The 26946-nt window shown below is 43.6% G+C and overlaps 1 protein-coding gene across 8 annotated transcripts in view; it reads right to left on the bottom strand.

Annotated features, from left to right (window-relative positions):
- Window positions 1–25700, bottom strand: part of fbxo8 (F-box protein 8) — an 87430-nt gene extending 61730 nt beyond the window's left edge. The window contains exons 1-4 of one of the 8 annotated variants that reach the window (XM_038805778.1): window positions 25430–25699; window positions 20429–20494; window positions 19700–19834; window positions 17431–17555 (exon numbers count right to left, since the gene is read on the bottom strand). The gene's annotated coding sequence lies outside the window, so the exon portion shown is untranslated. Of the gene's footprint in view, window positions 1–12594; window positions 12625–17430; window positions 17556–19699; window positions 19835–20428; window positions 20495–22003; window positions 22159–25429 lie in introns of those variants that run through there. The other 7 variants (XM_038805779.1, XM_038805777.1, XM_038805776.1 and 4 more) reach the window with 7 other exon arrangements.
- Window positions 25701–26946: the final 1246 nt, after the last annotated feature.

Here is a 26946-nt window from a genome sequence, read left to right as displayed (position 1 = left end):
GAACAAGCCAAATGAGGGCAAGGCATCGCTAGTCTTCTTTAATGCTAGCTATTTAGAGAAACACTGCACCGTGAATAAAAAGCACCCGCTAAATGGTGGAAGTATCAGACAAAATCAGGAAATGCTGAAAACATTAAGCACCGTCTTTGAAGAACCTGATGGGTTCATGGTCTGGATCGGACTCTTGTTCAAAAGACATAAACCTTAACTCATCATTTCTCCATGCAGGTGCTGACTAGCCTGTTGAGTATTTAAAGCAGTTATGTTTCCCTGCATCAGCCGGTTTCTTAATGAGGCTTCTCTAAGTGTGAAAGGCCAGTGTTGCCTTTGGCAAGGTACGAAAATCTATCTGGGAGCCAAGAGAGATTAGTCTCTGGACAAAACAAAAGGCACGCAGGGCAGTTGGCCTTCCCACCTTTTGCATACTCCTGAGAAATAGATAGTTTGCTGCACACAAACAAATTACATCACTTTCAAACAACCTGCTTGTGGAGGCTACTCAAGATCTGATGGCAAGACAATGATCCTCATCTCCCTGACTGACATCTCTCCCTCACCGGGCTTGTAACCCAGAGGCCTAAATTAATGCTCTGTGGATATGGGTTTGAATCCCACCATCGAAATTCAGTTAATAAAAACTGGGCATTAATTTAAAAAAATAAATAATTCAAGGGTTGCGGGCTTCGCTGGCTAGGCCAACATTTATTGCCCATCCCCATTTGCACTCGAGAAGGTGGTGGCGAGCTACCTTCTTGAACCGCTGCAGTCCATGTGATGTCGGTACATCCACAGTGCTGATAGAGAGGATGTTTCAGGGTTTTAACCAAGCAACACTGAAGGGACAGCGACATATTTCCAAGTCAGGATTGAGTGACTTACAGGGGAACATCCAGGTGGTAGTGTTCCCATGCATCTGCTGCCCTCTCCCTTGTCCTGTCACATCCAGTCGTGAATAGTGGCGGACAGCTGAACAACTCACCGGAGGAGGTTTCACAAACATCCCCATTGTCAATGGTGGAGGGTCCAGTGCATCAGCGCAACAATCTTCAGCCAGAATTGCCAAGTGGATGATCCCTCTTGGCTTCCTCTGGTTGTTCCCAGCATCACAAATGTCAATCTTTAGCCAAATCGATTCACTCCACAGCATATCAAAAAAGATCTGAAGTGCACGGAATGCAGCAAAGGCCATGAATTTTGACAAAATTCCAGCAACAGTCACTACTGTCTTGCTTGTGTTCCAGAACTAGCTGTACCCATAGATACGTTGTTCCAGTAAAGCGACAAAACGGGCATCTACAAATCGAATCAAGCCAATTAGTACCCCAGTCTACTCTTGATGATGAGCAAAGTAATGGAAGGGGTCGTTGACAGTGCTATCAAACAGCACTTACTCAGGAATAACCTGCTTGTTGATGCTGAGCTTGGAGTTCCGCCAGGCCACTCAGCTCCTGATCTAATTACAGTGCTGGGTCAAACGTGAACAAAAAAGCTGAACTCCAGACGTGAGGTGAGAGTGAGTGCTCTTCATATCAAGGCAGAATTTGACCAAATGTGACATCAAGGGATCCTGGCAAAACTGGAGTCGATGGGAATCGGGGGGAAAACTCTCCACTGTTTGGAGTCATACCTGTCACAAAGAAATATGCTTGTTGTCATTGGAGGTCATTCATTTCAGGTCCAGGATACCACTGCAGGAGATGCTCAGACCTGAGTCCAACCACTTTCAACAATGACCTGGAGGGTGGCTAATGTAACTCCACTTTTTAAAAAGAGAGGTAGGGTGATAACAGGGAATTATAGAGCAGTAAGCTTAACATTGGTAGTGGGGAAAATACTAGAATCATTGTCAAAGATTTTATAGCAGAGCACTTCGAAAACAGTGGCATGATTGGACAGAGTCAGTATGGATTTCTAAAGGGGAAATCATACTTCACAAATCTACTGGAATTCTTCGAGAATGTAATTAGTAGAGTTGGCGAGGGGGTATCAGTGGATGTAGTACATTTGGACTTTCAGAAGGCTTCTGACAAAGTCCCACAGAAGAGATTAGCTTGTAAAATTAAAGCGCATGGGATTAGGGGTAGTGTATTCAGATGGATAGATGATTGGCAGACAGGAGCTGGGGAGATAAAATAGCACAAGAAAAAGAGTCTGAGCAGAGTCGGGGAGATAAAATAGCAGCTAGACCGAGAGCGGAGCCAAGCCGATAAAGGAGCTCGAGAGATGGAGCTTGGGAGATAAATAAGAGTGAGAAATAGCAAGAGTGAGAGCAGAGTGCTAGCTTGGAGTTAGGGGCTCCTGAGGGGACATCAAGATTCAAAAGTGACATGGGGCAAGTGGAAGCAGCGCGAGTATTTACTAGTTTTAGCATTTGTAAAGTCGATGTTTTGTGGTCTGCAGTTTATAAGGGCTATATTATGTAGTAGCGAGGGTCAGAGAAGAAGGGCCCTAAAGTAATTGATATTATATGTTTTTAAGTGTCTTTCAAAAGGTTTAAATTAAAGGGATAAGCCATGGCATGAGAGCTCAAAGCCATGGTGGCATGGTAGCACAGTGGTTAGCACTGTTGCTTCACTGCACCAGGGTTTCAGGTTCGATTCCCAGCTTGGGTCACTGTCCATGCAAAGTCTGGATGTTCTCTATGTGTCTGTGTGGGTTTCCTCCCAGTGCTCCGGTTTACTCCCACAAGTCCCGAAAGAGGTGCTGTAAGGTCAATTGGACACTCAATGATAGAGGAAGTTGGTGTAGCCACCTGGGGTGGCCACTGCCCAACACAAAATGGAAGATTGCAAGGAATGCAGGGAAAATGGACATGTTGTAAAGCAAACAGCTTGCAAAACGATTGTATATTGGGACGACTGCAGAAACCAGTTTCGACTGTTGCAGAAACCAGACAGCATTGTGAAAAGAAACCAGTTAACATACTAATGAGGCAATACCGGGCGATCCCCAGATACAATGGAAACAAGTTAAACACAGATCGATACATTCTATGGAAGGCCAGACCCTTTGGAGCCAGAGAAGCCCAAAACAATAAGTCCCAAGAACCGCCCCAGCGACCGAGGAACTGCCCCATGATTGGGGGATTCAAACATAATCGATTGGGAAGAGACCCAATCGATTCCAAGCAGGTAAGGGAGTCCGCCCAAAGGGGCGCGGACCCCCTGGGACCTATAAAAGAAAGGTCCCACACATGGTTCAGTCTCCTGTCTCCTGATCCAGCCTTCGGACAGCAGCCATCAACAAGTAAGTGCCTCCCAACGACCGCTACCAGAGATAGGCACTCCTGACTCCCTTTTTAATTGATACCAACCTGAAGTCTGCAGACCAGAGCAGAGCAAGAGGCCTTGTTCCCTGACCTCGCAGTTCCTTCGAGATAAGTATTAGTTGTTTAGCGGTAGGAGTAAGTTTAATCCTTTTAGCGTGTGCATGGGTAGTTATTATAATTGTATTATAATAAACTCTAGTTGTTTGGATTTACTAATTGGTGTACGGTTTTATTGCTTTGACCTTCACCTTGAAGCTTGTGGCGGTGTGGGGAAGTGGGCCGACGCCCTTGTCTTTGCTTCCCTAATTGCCTGAAGAATCCTGCTCGGCTGGCGATCAGAAGCACCACCCAAAGTTGCAGACTGGCTGTCCAATCTGTCAGAATTTCTCCAACTGGACAAAATCAAATATGCCATCCGGGGGGTCGGAAGAAGGATTCTACAAGACGTGGAGGCCATTCACCAACTTGTTCTTGTTCCAGGACCCGTTTGTAGCCAACAGCCAACAGGGTGGGGGGGCGGGGGGAAGACACTGACTAGCCACAGATAGCAAAGGAAGGGGAAGGGAGTGAGCCAGAGGGGGTAAAAACACACAAGACAACCGCAAAGCACAAGAGGCATAGCTACAGAGGGATGGGCCCAAGGGCAAAAGGAGAACCAGAGTGAGTAGCAACAAGTGGGGAAGCACCAGCCAGGGCCAACAACAGGCAGGGCAGCAGAGGAAGTCCGGTCAAATAAGGCCCACAGTCACCGAAGGGAGATGAAGCAGGCAGTTGTAAATCTGTATGGCAAACCTCATCTGTTCGTACTTTGGTTGACTGTTTAATTTTCTCTCTTGTGTAAACCAGAGCCACACCCCAATTGCCTTTGTAAAATACTACTCGCGTGTACAACACCTGTAACTCAACGTTCAAACTAAAAGTATGTAAAGTGTGAAAACCAATAAAACATATTTTTTTTAATGATTTAAATGAAGGAACTAAATGTAATATCTACAAATTTGCAGATGGGAGGGTGAGCTGTGAGGAGGATGCAGAGATGCTTCAGCGTGATTTGGACAAGTTGAGTGAGTGGGAAAATGCATGGAAATTGCAGTATAATGTGGATAAATATAAAGTTATTCACTTAGGTAGCAAAAACAGGAAGACAGATGATCTGAATGGCTATAAATTGAGCGAACGGAATGCACAACGAGACCTGGTGTCCTTGTGCACCAGTCACTGAAAGTAAGCATGCAGGTGTAGCAGGTGGTAAATAAGGTAAATGGTATGCTGGCCTTCATAGTGAGAGGATTAGAGTACAAGAGCAGGGTGTCTTGCTGCAATTGTACAGGGTCTTGGCGAGACCACATCTGGAATAGTGTGTGCAGTTTTAGTCTCCTCATCTGAAAATGTTCTTGCTATAGAGTACAGTGAAAGTATTGCTGGGATGGTGGGATTGATGCAAGATGAGAAATTGCGTTGGTACGATTATATTCACTGGGTTTAGAATGGGGGGGGGGGAAATCTCATATGAACCTATAAAAGTTTAACAGAGGGCAGCACGGTGGCGCAGTGGGTTATTAGTTACTCAAAATTTTAAAAGTTTTTGTGGCATCTATGTGAACATTTTCCTTCAATTCATCCTAGTGCCGAGGTCCCAGGTTCAATCCAGGCTCTGGGCCACTGTCCGTGTGGAGTTTGCCCATTCTCCCCGTGTTTGCGTGGATTTCGCCCCCACAACCCAAAGATGTGCAGGCTAGGTGGATTGGCCACGCTAAATTGCCCCTTAATTGGAAAAAATGAATTGGGTACTTTAAATTTATAAAAAGAAAAAAAAACATTGAAAAAAAAGTCTACCAGGACTAGACAGGGTAGATAGGAAGGATATTCCAGATGGCGGGGCAGTCAAGAACTATGGGTCACAGTCTCAGGATACAGGGTAAACTGTAAACTGAAATAAGGAGAAATTTCTCGGTGGGCCTGTAGGATGTGCTGCCACAAAAAGCAGTTGAGGCCAAAACATTGTTTGTTTTCAAGGAGTTAGATATAGTTCTTGGGGCTAAAGGGATCAAAGTATATAGGGGGGGGGGGGGGGGGGGGGGGGGGGGGGGGGGGAATTGGGAATAGGTTACTGAGTGGGATGATCAGCCTTGATCGTATGAAGTGCCAAATGGCCTACAACTGCTTCTATTTTCTCTGTTTCTAAGAGAGAATCTAACTGTCTCCCCTTGACAGTGCCGAATCCCCCACTATAAACATCCTTGGGAGTTACCACTGACTACAAACTGAACTGGAAGAGCTATAAAAATACTGTGTCTCCACAAAAGCAGGTCAGAAGCTGGGAATTTTGCAGGAGGTAACTCAGCTCCTGACTTCTCAGAGCCTGTACACCATGTATATAAAGGTGTGCGGTGGAATATTCTCCACTTGCCTGGATGAGTGCACTCAAGAAGTTCAACATCATCAAGGACAAAGCAGCAGATTTGATTGGCGCACAACCACCACATTGAACATCCACTTCTTCCATCACTGACACATAGGGTGGCAGCATTGTGTATCCCAACGTGGACGTATCGTCGTTCCTCCACCGTCTTTGGGTTTAAATCCTGGAACTGCTTCCAAACAGCACTGTGGGTGTACATGGACTATGGCAATTCAAGATGACAATCAGGGCTGGACTACAAAAAGGCTGACCATTCAGCAAGCCCACACCCTGTGAAGGAATAAAGAAATGCTTACCACCCAAACACAGCTGAATGGAGCTCTAATGAGATGGGCAGAACATGCTAGCAGGGTTCCTGATTAAGTGCTTGCCAAGAAAGCTTATCTACAGCAAGTTCATTGAAGGAAAACGTTCACATAGATGCCACAAAAACTTTTTAAATTTTGAGTAACTAATAATTTTTTCCCCAATTAAGGGGCAATTTAGCATGGCCAATCCACCTACCCTGCACATCTTTGGGTTGTGGGGACGAGACCCGCGCAGACACGGGGAGAATGTGCAAACTCCACACGGACAGTGAGCCGGGATCGAACCAGAGTCCTCAGCGACGTGAGGCAGCAGTGCTAACCATTGCACCACCGTGCCGCCCAAGGTGCCACAAAACCTTCGGGGCTCCCTGAACATCACTCCAGAGAAATTCCAAAAGGGAAAAATAGTAAAACTTAGAAATGATTGATGTTGATTCGAACTGGAATTCCATTTTAAGGTATACAAGACCATCATCAGTCATTTTGATGTTTCTTCTGTAGCATCGTTCTATGTGTGGTGAAGTTTCATTAACAAAGGCACCATTTCCTATGGACAGTACAGAATTGCTCGGGCCAACAGGAACAGAACAGAGTTGCTAGGGCCAACAGGAAATATGAGCTTCAAACTTCCAGAGCCACAAGTACGTCTGCTGCACTAACAATACGTGCAAGTCTGTCGAACGCGATATGAATCTTATTCTACTCGAATTGGATGATTGGCTATCTTAGAGCATATCACACCTGAAACTTAACTCAATGAATTCTATTTAATGACATGGTCATCTTCGCCTGCAAAGGACGAACCGTGACAAAACATAAGGAAATCTGGGTCATATCCCGCCCACTTGCCCCAACCGGTAGGAAGCTGGATGATGGCAGTTAAATAAAGCTTGGGAAATAAAATACCTAGACCCCAGTTCTGCTGCAGCGGGTGAGCTTTCAATAGACATCAAAACTCACCCGCTTTGAAGTACCCCCAGTTAAAAACCGACCATCTCTTCACCCAATTCTTTTTCTGTGCTGCTATAACAATGCCTCAGAGGTATCAGGAAAATTGGCCTGCATACAAAGAAGTAAGAACAATGCAAGTTGCCATTTCATTATTGCCTCTTCATGAATCAAAAATATGACCAATTCCAGCTATTTAATAGGCAACTTTTCCCCATGAGACAAAAAATTTATATTGTACAGCACATCTGGAAAGGGCACAAGTTTCTCAACATTAAAAGCTCCTGTGCCTTATTTCTTTGAAATGTTATGACCTTATGTTGGTTTTAAACCTTTAAGATTAATTAAAGTTGCTGATTGTTTTGTTGTTCCTCTGTGGACTCTTGTGCTGGTTCAGTTGATTCCATTTGGAGTATACTGCGTTATACCCATACATGGAAGTAAATCATGTAGCCTGAACAATGCAGTGATGGCATAAAGTGTTCGGACTCACAGATTAAACTTCACATTGCACTGTGTTTAAAGAGCTCATTAATGTGTTTCTGTACAACACTGGAGATACTTGCTTCAAACTACTACCAGAAGACTGGAGGGTAGCAAATGTTGTGCCCTTATTTAAGAAGGGCTGCAAAGAAAAACCTGGGAATTGTAGACCAGTAAGCCTAACATCTGTGGTGGGTAAGTTACGAGAGAGGATTCGGAAGGATAAGATATACAGGCATTTGGAAAGACAGGGTTTGATTGTCAGCACGGCTTCATGCATCGGAGATCATGCTTTACACATTTGTTAGAGTTCTTTGATGAAGTGACCAGGAAGGTTGATGTGGGCCGGGCAGTAGACATAGTTTATATGGACTTCAGTAAAGCCTTTCCTAAAGTTCCACATGGTAGGCTTCTCTGGAAGATTAGATCACACGGAATCCAGGGAAAGCTAGCAAAGTGGATATACAATTGGTTTAATGGTAGGAAGCAGAGGGTAATGGTGGAAGGCTGATTGGCGGACTGGAGACCTGTGACTCGTGATGTGCCATTTGTTATCTATATCAATGATTTGGATGAGGATGTAAAAGGCGTGATCAGTAAATTTGCAGATGACACTAAAATAGGTGGTATTGTAGACAGTGAAGAAGGTTATCGAAAATTGCAGCAGGATCTTGATCAGCTGGGGAAGTAGGCCAGAAAATAGCGAATGGAGTTCAATACAGATAAGTGTGAGGTGTTGCATTTTGGAAAATCAAATCAAGGTATGACTTTCACGATGAATGGTAGGATCTTAGGGAGTATCTTGGAACAGAGGGACCTTGAAGTTCAGGTGCACAGTTCTCCAAGTTGGAGTCACAGGTAGATAGAACAGTGAAGAAGGCTTTTGGCATGCTGGCCTTCATCAGTCAGGGCATTGAATATAGAAGTAGGGAACTTATGTTGCAGTTGTACAGGAGGTTGGTGAGGCCACACCTGGAATATCGTGTTCAGTTTTGGTTGCCTTACTATAGGAAAGATGTTATTAAACTGGAGAGAGTGCAGAAGAGATTTACAAGGATGTTGCCAGGACTCAGGGGACTGAGTTATCGGGCGAGATTGGGATGGCTAAGACCTTTTTATTTGGAACATAGGAGACGGAGGGATGATTTTATAGAGGTGTATAAGACCATGAGAGGCATAGATAGGGTGAATGCACTCAATCTTTTTCCAGGGTTGGGGAATCGAGAACTAGAGGGCATCGGTTTAAGTTAAGATGGGAAAGAATCAATGGGAACCTCAGGAGCAGCTTTTCTTTTTAAACACAGAGGGTGGTACATATTTGGAATGAGCTGCCGGAGGGAGAGGTTGAGGCAGGGACATTGGCAACATTTAAAAGGCTTTTGGACAATTATAAGGACAGAAAAGGTTTAGAGGAATATGGGCCAAATGCAAGCAAATGGGGTTAGCTTAGAGGGGCTTTTTGATTGGCATGGACCAGTTTGGGCCAAAGGGCCTGTCCGTGCTGTAGATTCTATGATTCTATAATGGAATAGATGGGCGGCAAGTTGGCACAGTGGTTAGTACTGCTTCCTCAGCCATTGATGCAGGTTCAATTCAGCCTTGGGTAACCGTGTGGAGTTTGCACGTTGTCCCAGTGTCTGAGAGGGTTTCCTCCCATAGTTTAAAGATGTGCAGGGTAGGTGGGATTATGGGGATAGGGCATGGGACTGGGCCTAGGTCAGTGCAGACCCGATGGGCTGAAAGGCGTCCTTCTGCACTGTCAAGTAAGTAAAGTCGCCATAGTCCCAGATGACCAATGGTTGCTTTCCCCCTTGAGGGAGATTTAACCCAAGGATCACCACACCTCAGGCGAGGGGCAAGGTTGAGAAGGTGGGCCTTCATGAATAACTTCAGCCAGTACGGGAATTGAAGCCACACTGCTGGCCTCGCTCTGCACTGTAGGGATTCTGTGGAATTATAAATGAGCAGAATGTCACAATTTCTGGTTTATATGGCGATACTTCCAGCAGGTCAGGAATACCTCAGAAGTAACATTGCATAATACTTTCCAGATCAATTTCTTCTATTAGCCTTAGTTTAGTTTAAACTCTAGCTTGATTTAATGATAATTATATCTGCAAAATCTAATATTTAGCTTTAATTCATTGTTGCTGATACAATGAGATCTCAAACTTGAAAAAGGTAACTTGGTGCTTCAGAGATCTTCACCCCCGTTGCCATTTTACATAGTGTATTAATACTAATTATACAGGGAACCTTTGTCTCGGAATTTATTGATGGTTGATTTTACATACGAACATACAAACATTCAAATCTTTTATTGAAGAACCTTGAGCTGAAGAATAGCATTGACTGGTGGACAGGACACCGGCGCATCCTGTTGGTAAGCAAATGGCACAGAGTCTAGAGATTTAGGAACAGGGGTTGGACATTCCACCATTCAACAGGATCATGGCTGATTTGACTCTCACCTCAACTCCATATTCCCACCTACACCCAATAGTCCTTGCTCATCACCAAACTATCTAGCTCTGCCATAAAAATATTCAAAGACTTTGCTTCCACCGCTTTTTGAGGAAGAAAGTTCCAAAGGCTCACTACCCTCAAGAGAAAATAAAATTCTCCTTTGGATTTAAAAAAAACAGGCTGTATGAGGGAGAAGACAGAGGGACATAAAGAGATATATAATAATAATCTTTATTGTTACAAGTAGGTTTACATTAACACTGCAATGAAGTTACTGTGAAACGCCCCAAGTCGCCACATTCCGGCGCCTGTTCAGGTACACAGAAGGAGAATTCACAATGTCCAAATGACCTAACAGCACCTCTTTCCGGGGCTTGTGAGAGGAAACCGGAGCACCCTGAGAACCACACGCAGACACAGGGAGAACATGCAGACTCCACACAGACAGACACGGGGAGAACATGCAGACTCCACACAGACACGGGGAGAACGCGCAGACTCCACACAGACAGTGACCCAAGCCGGAATCGAACCTGGGACCCTGGCGCTATGAAGCAACAGTGCTAACCACTGCACTTATTTTCAGCTAAACTCCTTTACCAGTCCACACCAACCAACTCTGCCCTCATTCATATGTAATTGCCCTTATTTAAATTCAGTTCAGAACAGTTCTCACTCTCATACAGAATTCTAAATTCTACAATGTTATGGTCACCGTTTACTCGGGGATCTTTTTCTCTGAGATTATTTATTAAAAAAGCCTCATTACACATTACCAGATCCAGAATAGCCTGATCCCTGTTGGATCCACACATATTGTCCTAGGAAACTATCCCGAATATACTCTATGAATTCTTCCTCATGACTACCCCTGCCAATTTGATTTTCCCAATCCACAAAATCAGGTGCCGAGTTCTGATTTAAAACACAATGAGGAATTTGCTAATCTTCCACCAGGATCTTTTCCTGAACTAACACTGAAATTAGAAACTTGACATATCTCAAATCACAAGCATTTTATACCACAGTGCTGCAGTGCCACACTATCCTCAGGGAAACTTGTATAATTAGGAGATTTTTTTTTATAACAGCTTTTTACAAGTGACTTAACAGAAGGGTTATGTGCTAGTATCTTGCACTTTGATGTCGGGGTTGTTGGTGGGGCAGGTAAGTTACTTAAAAGACTACAGAATGGAGATATTTATCTGGAATTTCAACCAACAACAATTAGCATGACATAATGATCTGGGGATAAGGGCCGCTAATGTTCTCTCTATGGTAAACATGATGAACTCACTCAGACTGTGAAATGTCCATTTGGAAGCTTATTTTTCCTGCACACAGGATTGTTTAATAGCTGACAATGCAAGGAAACAGGCTAAAGGATTGATTGGCTGTATTGATTGGAAATTGTTGGAACATTTAGAATTTCAACAGCTTACCCATGACAACAAAAACCTAGACATGAAATTGTGATATTATCGATAGGAAGTCACATTTAAACTCAGCAGCGTGTTTGCTAGCTTGATTCGCAAATTTGTATCCCTCTCCCCATCTGCTAAGAATTTCCACCTAGCACTTCATCACCATCGTGAACTTCTGCCTGGGAAGCCAATTAGAGAATGTCAGGCTTTACTGAATACCAAGTTCAAAGTACAAACAGTACTAATAGGGCTGCAATAGTCTGAGAGCCTCAAGGCTTCATTGAAACTAAAGCTGAAATGTTGGCTTCAAAAGTCCAGAAAGGGAGTCATTACTTAAGGCAAGGACTGTAGCAGGAAGGATTTTGTAGCATGCAGGTAGGATTTCATCATCAGCAGCAGAGGTGCCTCCTGTAATTCAATTCCTCATAACAAAAGATAGAAGGATATAAGGATAACAGTGAAAAAATGGTACTCCCCATGTTTCTGTTTCAGTCAATGCGAAAGACCACCTATACAGAGGCTACTGGCCAAGAAAGATCAGCAATTTGTAATAGTTCACATGAAGTATGTCCAACAGGCTGTTGTTACATTTGTTTTTATCAATCTTTGCAACAAGTAATTTCAGTTCTTTATTTCATCTCCCACCCGAAATCTCAAAAACAATTTTGCATTCATTCAACACCGTTAATGTAGGGAAATTCCCGTGGTAGACCGAATCAAACGAAAAGGACGCCAAGCAAACAAGAATGGGCTACCAAAAGAGTAATCACCACCTGCAAGAAGGGTTTTAATGAAATAGAGGGTTGAGAGAGGGGTGGCAACTTAGCTTCAGCATGCAGATGCAGCATAGCAAGAAATTCTGATCAATCCCTGGGCTTCACAGTTTAGATCCAAAGATGGACCCAGACTAATTTCTGCCCTCAGATGTCCCAAGGTAAACCCAACACTCTGCCTGGACTTTATTGCAGCTCCTCAAACTTATTAACATGCACATTACTAATACTGCTTTAGTATATACTACTACGCTCCCTCAAACAAACAAAGGTATTCTTTTAATTCTAAAGATCCCGACTAAAATTAAACTGTACATCCCTGACCTGCACATGAAACATACAGTTGACCAAAGCGCGAGGAACAGAACACAAAATAAGAATAACAAGGCACTCAAAAGCACTAAAGAAGAATCATGGCAAACATGAATGTACTTCAGTTCAAATACTAATGCAAATGCAGTGCAACTACAGGAAGGTCCCTAGAATCAAAAAGCAGATTTACCTTTCAATACTGCACCAGATTAAAATAATTCTGCGTGAACAGGAAAGCATACACAGGTTTGGTTACTGATGGAACAAATCAACACTTCAGCAGATATGGATTGTAGAATTAAATAGAATTTACAGGACAAAACAAGGCCATTTGGCATAACAAGTCCAGGCTAGTAAATTACACTCTGGACGAGCCTCCTCCCTACCCCATGTCATAAGTATAAAGATGTAATCTAAATTTAGTACTAATGCCAGGAAACTCGTCTTTAACGAAGAATGACTCACAATTGGAACAAACACTGGATATAACAACGGAGGCAAAACTACAGGAATCATTAAAAACACTGAATTACGTAATGGAGTGGGGGAAACGGGAGGCTTTTTCTGGATAACTAAGGTGGGTAGGCCAAAAGGAGTCATTCCAATCTTGTAATTTTTTTGAAACAGTGAACCAAAATAAAAGACCAAAATGAATAAAGAAATCTGACGATTACTCGGAACATGCATGTGTTAATACGCCTGTAATATCAAGGTAGGCAGCAGTTAGTCGTCTGTGCAGTGTGATAGACAGTCTGCAGCCTATGTTATTTTCCAATTACGCATTAAACTAGTCAATACCGGTGCCCTACACGTGCACACGTGTGGAGTTCAACTCCCAGGGCAGCCAGATCTAATGTTAGGACAGCGTGGGTGGCACTGTTCCATCGGCCCCAACATTAAAACAACTGAAAAATAAGTATATGTTCCCCGAACCGCCTAGCATTTTTTACAATCTGGCTTTGCTCCAGGGCTGAAGTTACACTATACCAAGTGCAAACCTCAAGTAGTGCCAAACTGCCCACCAGCTGGTCTCACATCTATTGCTTTATTGAATTTTAGAGTCAAGCTAATTAACTAGATTCCCAAATTATGCTGCTTTACTGCACAGCTACGCACTAAATTGTTCAGTGCTAATGCAAGAGCGCCAATAATCGTCAAAGCCGAAACAATTGATTTCTTATAACAATTATTAGAATGGAATTCAGTAATAAAAGAATAGAAGTATTTGTCACTTAATTATGTAGACTTATTACTTTAATGGACTTTCATTGGAAAGTAGAGACCCAAGAAACTAATGCAGAAGTCCATAATATCATAAAGTGATTTCATGTTTAGTGGCATTTAACACTCCAACTCGCATTTTACAACATTTTCCATATTAGCAACACAAAGACTACATTCCCTTTTGCTGTTCTTAATTACTGTTGAAACAAGTACTTTGCACCTAACAGGCATGGGAAAATGTGTGTTTATAATAGTCAAATAACTTTCAATTTGACAGATGTGACTAATGCACGCAGGACTGCAACACTACGTTTCACAACAAAATGCTTCTCACAGGGGTGAGGGCGCAGAAAATATACTTGAATGTACGATATGGAAGTCTGGAGCTTTGGGAGATCAAACTTGATTTGATTCTACTGTGCGTTTGTTTTCTGAGCCTCGCTCTGATTTATTGTGCTTAAAAAGCAAGAATCTGGTGTTAATACAATGCAGATGGCATTATCCAGGACCCCAGTAGTTCTGAGTTTATGCTATACAACCACACTGGGAAGTAGCTTGTGATAAAGAACCAACACTAGTCAGTCTGCCTGGTTTGTATTTTGGGATAGCATTTCACAGGGTTATAGGAAGGAAACAGGAGTGCAGAAGAAAAAAAAACCATGGCCATTATCAGCCTCTGTTTTCCCAGCTATCCTTTTAACTATCTCTTTTAGATTTAGCTCGTCAGTATGTTGGTACCAAGTTATTTTTCTTAAAAAAAATTAAAATTCCTTCTTTTGAAGAGTGCACCAAGTGAGGGAAGCCATGCTCTGGCTGTGCCTCACATAGCTCCACTCCACAAAGAGTCGTTGTGGAGATGGAAAGATTCTATTGTGGAGCTCACCTATAGTCGAGCAACGAAGACAACCAGAAGCCATAAAAAAGATGATCTCCATTCATTTCTACTTCCTTATGTTTATAGTGGTAAAGAAAAGCGGAATCAGAATTTGCATTTACAGAATCACAGAAATGTTACACAGCACAGACCATTCAGCCCATCCTATCTATGCTAGGCCACCTGAATGAGCAATTCATCTTGTGCCATTCCCCTGTCTTCTGACTGTAACTCAATGCACCCTCTTACTTTTCAGATAAATCTAATTCCTTTTTGAAAATCTGGATTGAGCAAACCACCACCATATTTCAGGCAGTGTATTCCAGATCCCAACCACTCTCTGCATAAAAAGGTTTTCTTCATGTCACTTTTGCTAATTACATTTAATCTGTGCCCTCTCATTCTTGATCCTTAAATCTGTGCCCTATCATTCTTGATCATTTCACAAGTGTGAACAGTTTGTCCCTCTTTACTCCGACCTGACCTCTCATAATTTTGGATACCTGTATCAAATCTTTTCTCTGTCTTCTCTTCACCAATGGAAACAGTCCCCACTTCTCCAATCTATCTTCAGAACTGTAATCCCTCATCCCTGGAGCTACTCTTGTGAATCTATGCTATATGCTCTCTCCAATGCTATCACATTTTCCTAGCGTGCAGTGTCCAGAGTGGATACAATATGTCAGCTAAGGCCGAACCAGTGTCTTATACAAATTCAACATAATCTCCTTGCTCTTATAAAGTCCAAGAACCTATTAATAAAGCATAGGATGCTGTGTGCTTTAACGGCACTCTCAAATTGCCTGCCATCTTCAACAACTTGTACATATGAAAACTCAGGTCCCTCTGCTCCTATATCCCCTTCAGATCCTTGTAATCTTTTATATTTTCTCTCCATATTCTTTCTACCAAATTGATTCACTTCACACTTGTCCACCCACATTGAATTTCATCTGCCACTTGTCTGCCGATTTCACCAACTTTTCTATGTCCTTTTGAAGTTCCGCAGTCCTCCTTACAGTTCACTACACTTCCCAAGTTTTAAAGCATCCACAAATGTGCACACCAAAGTTTAGATCATTAAAATATACATCAGGACGAGCAAGCAAGGGTCCCACTGAGCCCTGGGGAACTCTCCTACAAAACATCCTACCAACCCAAAAGACATCCACAACCACTACTCTGTTTCCTGTCACTCAGCCAATTTTGTATCCATGTTGATGTTTTCCCTTTTATTCCATGAATTAGAACATTCCCTCCTTTTTAAAAAATAAATTTAGATTTATTTAGCGTGGCCAACCCACCTGCTCTGCACATCTTTGGGTTGTGGAGGTGACACCTACGCAGACACAGGGAGAAGGTGCAAATTCCACACGAACAGTGACCTGGGGCCAGGATCGAACCCGGGTCCTCGCCGCATGAGGCAGCAGTACTAACCACTGCGTCACCGTGCCGCCAGAACATTCTTCACAAGTGTGTTGTGTGGTATTGCATCAGATGCCTTTTGAAAGTCCATGTACACCACATCAACAGCATTGTCTTCATCAACCCTCTTAAGTTAAAATAAGTCTGTGCTGTCTCTCCTTAATTAACCAGCATTTGTCTATGTGGCTATTAATTTTGTCCCAAACTATTGTGACTAGAAGTTTCCCCATCCCAGAGGTTAAACTGACTTACATATCTCTACACCCTAAGGGTGTACATGTGCAATTTTCCAGTCTTCTGGCACAATCTCCAAGTCTAAGGAAGACTGGAAAATCATGGCCAGTGCTTCTGCAATTTCCATTCTCACTTTCTTCAGTATCCTTAGATGCATCTAATTCTTTTATTAACTTTTAAGTATGGCTAGTCTATCTAATATCTCTTTGCCAACAATTCTAAATTCTTTTATTTAATTATCTCCTCTTCATCTGTGGCCTATGTAGCATCTCCTTCCTTGGTAAAGACAAATGCAAAGTATTTATTTAATATTTTAGCCATTATCCCTGCCTCCATGCCAAAATTTCCATTTCAGCCCCAAATCGGTCCTGCTCCTCTTACCGCCCTTCTACTATTTATATGCCAATAGAAGACTTTGGGATTCCCTTTTATGTTAGCTGCCAGCCTCTTTTCATACTCCCACTTTGCTTCACTTATTTAATTTTCCACTTCTCCTCTGAACCTTCTGCATTCAGTCTGATTCTCCATTGCATTATCTACTTGAAATTTGTCACAGTAGCTAAAAGTAGGCTTACATTAACACTCAAATGAAGTTAGTGTGAAAAGCCCCTCGTCGCCACAATCCGGCACCTGTTCAGGTAAACAGAGGGAGAATTCAAAATGTCCAATTCACCTAATAAACACGTATTTCGGGTCTTGTGGGAGGAAACTGAAGCACCCGGAGAAAACCCACGCAGACATGGGGAGAGGTTGGATAGGCTTGGTTGTTTTCTCTGGAGCAGAGAAGACTGAGGGGGCGACCTGGTCGAGGTGTACAAGATTATGAGGGGCATGGGCAGGGTGGATCCCCTTCAGTTACGAGGGGGGGGGGGGTTGGATTTTTGGATTTGAGGAAAACCTTTTCTACCCAGACAGTGGTGACGGTGTAGAATGCACTGCCTGGGAAGTAGAAGTGGGTTGCCTCAGATCCTTTAAAACATACCTGGATAGCACTTAGCACGTCATAACATTCAAGGCAATGGGCCAAGTGCTGGCAAATGGGATTAGGTAGGCAGGACAGGTGTTTTTCATGCATTGGTGCAGACTCAATGGGCTGAAGGGCCTCTTGTGATTCTGTGAATGTCGATACCGCGACCAGCATTCTTAATTGTCCCTGTGAGCAAATATGTCATTTCACACTATTACCCTCCACAATCCTGCCCTTCTTCTGAGCAATCTGAAATTTATTTTTGCTGCCTCATTCAATATTTAAAATCTCTATCTAAGTACCTTCCCAAGAAGTCTGTTTGATGCTGAAGATCCTTAGCTTATCAATACTTCCTTCAAGTGGAAACATGTGCAGCGAGGCCGGTTAACCTTGGACATCTCCAGAAAACTTGGCAAGAAATTGTGCTCTGAAGGGCCAAATGTGGACATACAGAAAATAAAATTGTGCAATATTAATTCTATGGTCATGTATTGACAATGAATGATAGATGTACCTGAAGAAAGGCTGCAGAATGCATGAGGTGTAAACACACATTATCTGTACAAGAATAAAACTCAACAAGGAGGCCTGGACAGGAGTGGCTAGCATCACCTCATTGCTGACCTATTTCAGGTGACCTCAGCACCCCCCTCTCCGTCCTTACACCTCACTGCCTCACTTTCCTCCTTTTAGTCATTTCTTAAAACCTGTCTCTTTGACTAAGCTTTTGAACATTTGATCCAAAATCTCCTTATGTGGCTTGGTGTCACATAATGTTCCTGTGAAATGCTTTGACACGTTTCATGGTGTTAAAGGCATCCACGAGTTGTTATTGTTGAGGTCACACTGCATGGGGGAGGTTACAGAGTTAAGGAGGAACGAGGTTGTGGAGAAAGCTGAATGAGGACAAGTATTTTGAAAATCAAGGTGTTTATGTACAGGGAGCCAATGTTGGTCAACGAGCAACATTCGGATTTGTCGATATTAGTGTGGATTGGGTGGGGTTTTTATGGGCAACTGAGTCTGAAATGAGCCCAAGTTTCTGTACGGTGGAAGGCAGGAGGCCAACAGGAGAGTGTTGGAATACACAAGCCTGGAAAGGCCCAAAAGCATGAGAGTTTCAGCAGTGTAATCAAGAGGCAGAGGCAGGTGATATTTTAGAGGTGGAATTAGGCAATCTTCATGATGGACAGGATATGGGGGGTCACAGACAAATGGGCATCGAACATATTGTTCTCAGTCCGACAGTCTGAGACATTGGCCAGGCGAGGGACAATATTGGTGGCAAAGGAATGGAGTTTGTAGCAGGATTCAAAGTCAGTGACCTCGGTACTCCAGGACCCAATACAAGAAAAGCAGCTTTTTTCATTCACTCCTGGGGCATGGACGTCACTGGCAAAACCAGCATTTTGGCCGTCCCTGATTGCAGCTGAGTGGCATGCATGTTAGACCATTTCTTTAAAGATTGCCCATATTAACAACTACAAAACACAGAATAGGTTGGCAGTTGAGGGAGGCAGTTGTGAGGCAGAGCTGGGAGTCAGCAGCATACATATGGAACCCAATTACACCAGCAGATTTCTGACGCCCAGACTATGTAGGCGAGGTGACGGGTGCAGAGGTTCTATCCAGAAACCCAGAAGTTTAGACTTCCCCTCATGCTGTACAGCAAAGTTGCCGATTGCTGCTTGGGAGAGAGCAACATGGGTCTATCTGATCCCTGAGGCGGAGCAGCAAGGGGGTGGTGGGGTGCAGAGGGAAAGGTGGAACAGGGTAGGGATGTGGACGTGTGTGGGGTTTGAAGGAGTTGAATGGAGGAGGGGAAGAGCAGGAGGACACCACCACCACCTCCCCCTCCCAAAATAAGCTGTCTTCGCCTCTCCACAGAAGCTGCCTCTCACCTCCCTTCAACTGCTACTTTTCCGGGGCCAGGGAAACCAGGCCAGCCATGGTTAAATCAGAAGCTACTAGCCTCATTAAAATGTTTAATTGACCCAACTGCCTCCTGGGAGCAGGCTAGTTGCTCGCCCCTTGTCCCACTTCTGTGAAATCCAAAATTAAAGGGGGGGGGGGGGGGCCTAATTTTTCTGGATAATGAAGAGGAAGCATGTAAATAAGAAAAAAAAGGAAAAGGTCAAGGATAGATCCTTGGGGGTTTCTTGAGGGAACATAACAGGGGCAGGATGAGAAACCATTGAAGAAGATGATTTTCTGGCTCCAACTGGCTTGGCTGGAATGGTGCCAGGTAGTGGCCAACTCACTCAGCTGGGCAGTGGAAGGGAGTGGTGTTGTCAAACATTTCAGAAACGGCACAGCAGTGGAGAAGGATAAAGATGGGGAGCACACCATAGTAAAAGTCACACCGTCATGTGGGACTTTGAATCAGGCCATTTCAGTGATATAGCAGGAGTGAAAACTTGATTGGCAAGATTCAAACATTGAGTTGCAGCTCAAACAAACTATCAGTGACCACTATATTTGAAGGATATGTTTACTCAAGTAACAAAAATTGTGACATAATTAACATAAATTTAATAGGTAATATTCTACAATTTTACGATGAGATAGTACCTTAGTCAGTTTATTCTGTTATTTGCGTGAATCACATGCATCAATCCCAGTTACTTCATTAAACAAATCCTCTGGTGGCACAATTAAACATCTGGATTTTCCTGTGCATTGTTTACCTTGATAAAAATATCAAGCCTGAAGTAATGAGAAAAACAAGATCTTATTTGACAGTCACAGTCTAAGTAGCATTGAAATATTCTAATATTTTCAAATGAATCTGTGTGTCCACATGATGCAATATGATATATACACTGATCACTTGAGATAACATTATAAATAGGATAAAAATATTTTCTATCCTATCAAGGCTGTCATCCGTACCTTTATTGCCTCTAGACTCACCCATTTCAATGCAGTCCTAACCAACCTCCAGCTTGCCCCTCTGTAAATGCGAGTTAATCCAAAACTGTTGCCCTTTTCCTAACTTGCACACTTTCCCATTCATCTGAAATTGCTGACCTACATTCACTCCCATTAGACATTCCCATTCTTCTTTTCAAATCCTTCCGTGCCCTCACCCATCCCCATCTCTGAAAGCTCCTCCAGCCCACAACTTTGAGATCTTATTGCTTGTCCAATTCTGACCTCTTACACGTTCCCAATTTTACACGCTCCACATTTGGAGATCGTTCCTTCAGAAGTCTGTATTGTAAGCTCTGGAGTTCCTTCTGAAAATGTCATGGCTCGCTAACTCTTTCTCCCCTTTTAAAGACATTCCTTAAAACTTACCTCTTTGACCAAACCGTAGGTCACCTGCTGTAATATTTCCTCAAGTGGCTTTTAATTTTTTTCTCCCTTGAATATTGAAAAGAAGTAGATAGATTATTTTTATATATAAATTTAGAGTACCCAATTCATTTTTTCCAATTAAGGGGCAATTTAGCGTGGCCAATCCACCTATCCTGCACATCTTTGGGTTGGGGGGGGGGGGGGGGGGGGGGGGGGGGAAGAGAGTGAAACCCATGCAAACATAGTGAGAATATGCAAACTCCACATGGATAGTGACCCAGAGCCGGGATCGAACCTGGGACCTCGGCGCCGTGAGGCAGCAATGCTAACCACTGCACCACCGTGCTGCCCCAGAGGTAGATAGATTCTTGATAAGTAGTTGAGGGGAAAGGGTATGGGGATAGGTGGGAATGTGATCTTATTGAATGGTGAAGCAGATGGTGAAGAGCTACACCAGCACGTATGTTGGTTTCTACAGTACATCTGGCCAGGAAATTCTCCCGCTCTTACTGTTTGCCAACAGGCATATTGGAAGGCTAAAAATCCTACAATGCTACAGGGAGGAGTGAGCAACCCTATTTTAAATAATCATTTATTGTGATAGCATCGATTTAGGGATTGCAACTAAACAGAGCATGCAATGTGCTTGCTTTAAGATGGGGATGGCTCTTATAGGAATCGAACCTGCAAACTTGGTGTTATTATTAATAATCCCTTATTGTCACAAGTAGGCTTCAATGAAGTTACTGTGAAAAGCCTCTAGTCACCACATTCCGGCGCCTGTTCGGGGAGGCTAGTACGGGAATTGAACTCGCGCTGTTGGCATTGTTCTGCATTACAAGCCAGCTATTTAGCCCTCTGTGCTAAACCAGCCCCTGGAAGCACCATGCTTTAACCATCTGAACTAATCAGTCACTTGTCTCCTATGAAGCAGTTGGGGATGTTTTACTTTGTTAATGGTGCGAAATAAATTCTAGTTTTCACTAGTAATTTTGAAAAGAATCACAAATTCTAAAATATGAAATAGGCGGAGGATAAGAGAGAAAAATTCAATATCAGCATTCACATCGCAAAGAATGTGTCATGTGTTATTTGAACACCTCAAATCAGATTAATGCTTTGTAATCCTCTCCATCTGTTCTGTACCTTCTGAATTTAGTGTCAAAACTGCAATTTACAGCTTTTTATCCAATCCGTTAGCTCTGCTTATCCAACCTACTAATCTCCCATGGCTCATTTTGTCTTCAGGTACATTTGTCTGCAAAAATTGTTGGTTTTACCTTTTTGAACTGCCAGTTTCCAAAATACCAAAGTACCGTACCAAGGACTTAAAAATAATCAATAAGTGAGAAACCTTTACAAGTTAAGAAAACATTTATCTTTAAGCAGGAGGTAAGTTTTTATGCTCAGTAAGATAAGGGATGTTAGTGCTGGGGAATTAAGTTACATTGGACGGACAATTCCAAACCAAAGCACTCCCAAGTCAGCTGCACATAAACTGCAGAAACTCAGTTTATTCTGATCCTATCCCATCAGGGTGCTCTCTATTCTGCCAGAAAGACAATTTCCACTTACCAAACCAACTACCCTGTGGTTCCTCGACACAACTGACAATTTGCCTGAAAGTAAGCCCAACCTTACTCACGACTAGGCTGAAACTGCCTCAGTTCAGTTCACAGAGGATCATCACAGCAAGTGAACTGACATTAATCCAATCAATCTCTGCTGGATTTAAGTTGCTGTCCTGGAGGTCAAAGTACAGTTTCGAAGCCATTTCAAACACCAGAATCCATTTGCCTTGAATGACTAGTGGTTTTCACAGTAACTTCTTTGCAGTGTTAATGTAAGCCTACTTACGACAATAATAAAGATTATTATACTATTTTACAGAATAGCTGTTGCTTCCACAGTAGTGCAAATGTACCATGTTTGTCCCCTAGTCCTTCACCGGAGACAGGAGACAGAGACATTAAAGGGCAACTGAACCATAAAACTGGAACACTTAAATGAGGTTTGCCAAACTCCAGTCTTACCCAAGATATGCTGCGGAGATTTGGCCTGCAAGTCCATAAACTGCAAACAGACCATTAATGAACCAGCAATATTTTCCAAGGAACTTCACTGAATGATACAACACTAAATGATATAGCTACTATTGTGTCCGTCAGCTCTTTGAAAGAGCTGTCCGGTTAGACCCACTCCCTTTAAGTTTAAGATGATGACTAATGCAAGTATAGCATGTCGTGGCTGAACAAGGTGGTCAACTTATTTTAAGCAGATTATATAAATTATATAAATTGACCATCTTGTTCAGCCACGACATGCTATAATTGCATTAGTCGTCAGCTTAAACTTTTCACTGCACCAATGCTTGCTTTGCATACCTTATAAACTGGGTATATGCAAAAAAACATGATTTTTAGGGCTAGAAAAAGCATTGTATTACATGCCAGTTTTATATGACAGGTTGATTTATATGCCACAATCTACTGTAAAGCAAAACTCAGTTGACTAACATTTTGCTTTCTGAAGGATCCAGAACATAAAAACACATCCTCATGGCCATCTTCACATCCACTAAAGCTTCTTGCCCTGCTTTGATGCTGCAACTCACGGTAGATTTCAGTTAAGGTCATTCTCATTGAAGTGGTGTCTTATTATCGTTCATGAACACACCGGCCAAATTTGGCCTCTTGCTGAAAGTCCTTCTCCCCACAGTCTGGCCAGGGGCGGGGGGGGGGGGGGGGGGGGGAGGAAGGCCTCAGTCTGGGGGGGGCTGGACCCTTTTGTATCTCTCCCCTCAAACCTGTGCCCTCTCGTTTTAAGACTCCTCTTCCTTTGGGAGTAGAGTAGGGGGCTAAGTACGCAGCCTTGCGGGGCACCGGTATTGAGGACTACTGTGGAGGAGGCGTTGGTGTTCATTCTTACTGATTGTGGTCTGTTGGTCAGAAAGTCAAGGCTCCAGTTGCAGAGTGGAGAGCCAAGTCCTAGGTTTTGGAGCTTTGATATGAGCTTGGCTGGGATTATGGTGTTGAAGGCGGAGCTGTAGTCAATAAATAAGAGTCTGATGTAGGAGTCCTTGTTTTCGAGATGCTCTAGGGATGAGTGTATGGCCAGGGAAATGGCGTCTGATGTGGACTGGTTGCGACGGTATGCGAATTGAAGTGGGTCAAGGCGTTCCGGGAGTATGGAGGTGATGCGCTTCATGATCGTTGCAATCCTAGATAACCTTCTTCACTGTCCACTATGCCACCAATATTGGTGTCACCTGCAAACTTACTAACCATGCCTCCTAAATTCTCATCCAAATCATTAATATAAATAACAAATAACAGTGGAAACAGCACTGATTCCCTGAGGGATACCGCTGGTCACAGGCCTCCAGTTTAAAAAATAACCCTCGACAACCACCCTTTGTCTTCTGTCGTCAAGCCAATTTTGTATTCAATTGGCTACCTGACCCTGGATCCCATGAGATTTAACATTATGCAACAATCCACCATGCGGTACCTTGTCAAAGGCCTTGCTAAAGTCTATGTAGACAATGTCGACTGCACTGCCCTCATTTACCTTCTTGGTTACCCAAATTCATGAGACATGATTTTCTACTGTCAAAGCTATGCTGACTGTCCCCAGTCAGTCTTGCCTGTAGATCTTGTCTCTCAGAATACCTTCTAACAACTTACCCACCACAGATATTAGGCTCTCTGGTCTGTAGTTCCCAGGCTTTTCCCTGCAGCCCTTCTTAAACAAAGGCACAACATTTGCTACCCTCCAACCTTCAGACACTTCACTTGTGGCTGTCAACAATTCAAATATCTCTGCGAGGGGACCTGCAATTTCCTCCCTAGCCTCCCACAATCTCCTAGGTTACATTTAATCTGGTCCTGCTTTCAGGCTTCTACACCTCCTTCTCTGTGATATGTACACTCCTTAAGACATTATTATTTATTTCCCCAAGTTCCCTAACATCCATGCCATTCTGAGTAATAAATACCAATGAGAAATATTAATTTAGAATCACACCTATCACTTGTGAATCCGCACATGGATGACCTTGTAGGTCCTTAAGAGGCCCTACTCTCCCTAGTTACTCTTTTGCCCTTTATATATTTGTAGCTCTTTGGATTCTCCTTTGCCTTGTCTACCAAAGCAATCTCATGTCCCTTTTTTGCCCTCCTGACTTCTCTCAACTCTACTCCAACAACACTTGATCCCAGTTGCCTATGCACGTCATATGCTTCCTTCTTTTTTTCGGCCAGGGCCTCAATATCCCGAGTCCAGGGTTCCCTACTTCTACCACCCTTGCCCTTCACTTTAAAAGGAATGTGCTTACCCTGAACCCTGGTTAACACACTTTTGAAAGCCTCCCACTTACCAGCCGCCCCTTTGCCTGCCAACAGACATCCTCAATCAATTTTTGAAGGTTCCTGTCTAATACCATCAGAATTGGTCTTGCCCCAATTTGGATTTGCGTTGCAATGAAATGGAAAAAGAAAGCAACCACATTGGGGTTATATAAAGTTTGTTTCTTTTTTTTTGTCGCCCCTTTTCAGATTCTAGAAATAGGGCCTACTCCTCCTATGTGGGGGTGCATTGTACAACTTCTGTTTCGACCACAAGTGCTTTAATAGAAAAACATCCCCCCCAAAAAAAAAACAATCAGCGCCAGGAACAAAGTTTGCAATTCCTCCATCGCAAACTGACGACTGGCCGAGATTTCGCCGTTTCCAGCGCTCAGGAGAGACAGACTGCGTGCAACCAACAGCAGGTCCGAGAGCTGCTCTTCCCTCCTCCCCCACCTCCAGTCCCAACATGACCCACTGCCGTAACCACATCTGCTGGCAGGACACAATGACCCGCCCCTCAGTGCCGCCAATTGGCTGCCGCCGCAGAGCGAGGCCGCTGATTGGCCGGCTGAACCGAGGCTCCTCCTCCTCCTCCCACTCACTTCAATGAAAGTTAGGTGGACCGAGCAAAGCGCTCGCGGACACCGCCTACCTGTTGGAGCTGCAGTTCCTCTCGATTTCCGCGACGGCTCGAAAACAACAACAACCGAGGAAGGAAAAAAATAAAAGAGCCCGGACTTTAAAAGGGGAGAGTGTCGATGAAATTAAAACCGGCCGATAAAATAACGCACCAGCCCGCCAAAATCCAAGTTCGGAGCCATCGCTTGAAAGTGAACAACAAAATAAATCAGGTTTAAAAAAAAGCCGCCGCGACACTTTCACTTTAAAACCCTCCTGCGTCTCATTAACTTTTTTCCCCCTCTTCCCACACACACGCCCCCCCCCCGCCCCGAAGGCGCCTGCGTGAAGCCGACGTCAGTGGCGTGATCCCATCACGCTGACAGCGACGTCGAGGCCGTGACGTGAGGACGCCGCACGTTTGTTGACGGAGCTGGCGTCACCACCCCGTTCCTGGGTGAGGCGATGGTGCGTCACGTGCTCTGAGGGTTTTCGACTCTTGGGCAACTTGAAGGTGGGGAAGGTTGTAGGTTCGATTCCCACTCCAGAGTCCTGCCCTTCTGCAAGCAACACTACGGTTGCTGGCAATCTGATATAAGAACAGAAGATGCTGGATAGACTCAGCGGGTCTCACAGCATCTATAGAGAGAGGAAAACGTTTGAGTTCATGTCCAGAACTGTTTTTACTCCAGACTCTTTCTTGCCTCATTAATCCAGGCTGACACTGCCAGTGCTGTACTGAGGTGTGAAAACAAGATTGTCCACCCATCCCGTTTAAATTTCTATGGGGGAGGGGGGGATTGGGAATATGTCAAAGATCCCCTGATTGCTGTTTGAAAGCCATGTAGCGGAGATCTTATCAAATGTCCTGGCCAATATTTATCAATCAGTCAACAATATGGAATTGTAAAGGGTAGGTATTGCCTGATGAAACTAACATGGGCAACACGGTAGCACAGTGGTTAACACTATTGCTTCACAGCGCCGAGGTCCCTGGTTCAATTCCTGGCTTGGGTTACTGTCTGTGTGGAGTCTACACGTTCTCCCTATGTCTGTGTGGGTTTCCTCCAGGTACTCTGGTTTCCTCCCACAAGTCCTGATAGACGTGCTGTTAGGTAATTTGGATATTCTGAATTCTCCCTCTGTGTACCCGAACAGGAGCCGAATGTGGCGACTAGGAGCTTATCACAATAACTTCATTGCGGTATTAATGTAAGCCTACTTGTGACAATAAAGATTATTATTAATTGAGCTCACAGTTCCAGAAACTGGGTTCAGTTTGGAGGCCCGTTGTTTGGAGTGGTGGGAAGATGGGATCGTTGTTATTGTTAGATTTTGTATTTGTTACCGTTTACTGTCTGTGGTGTGGGGTGTAAATTTGAAGGAAAATGTGAAAATGGAGAATAAAAACATTATTAAAAAAAGAAAGAAATGGATGAAGCTCATAGAATATTGCAACAGCTAAGGATCCCAGCAGCATCCAGCTGTAGTGAAGAAAGCTTGTCCTTTAGGCAGGTTTTTTCAATTTAACTGCAAATACCCAACAAAAGT

This window comes from Scyliorhinus canicula, chromosome 8 (assembly GCF_902713615.1).
Source record: "Scyliorhinus canicula chromosome 8, sScyCan1.1, whole genome shotgun sequence".
Taxonomy (NCBI): domain Eukaryota; kingdom Metazoa; phylum Chordata; class Chondrichthyes; order Carcharhiniformes; family Scyliorhinidae; genus Scyliorhinus; species Scyliorhinus canicula.
This window is presented reverse-complemented; position numbering and strand designations above follow the sequence as displayed.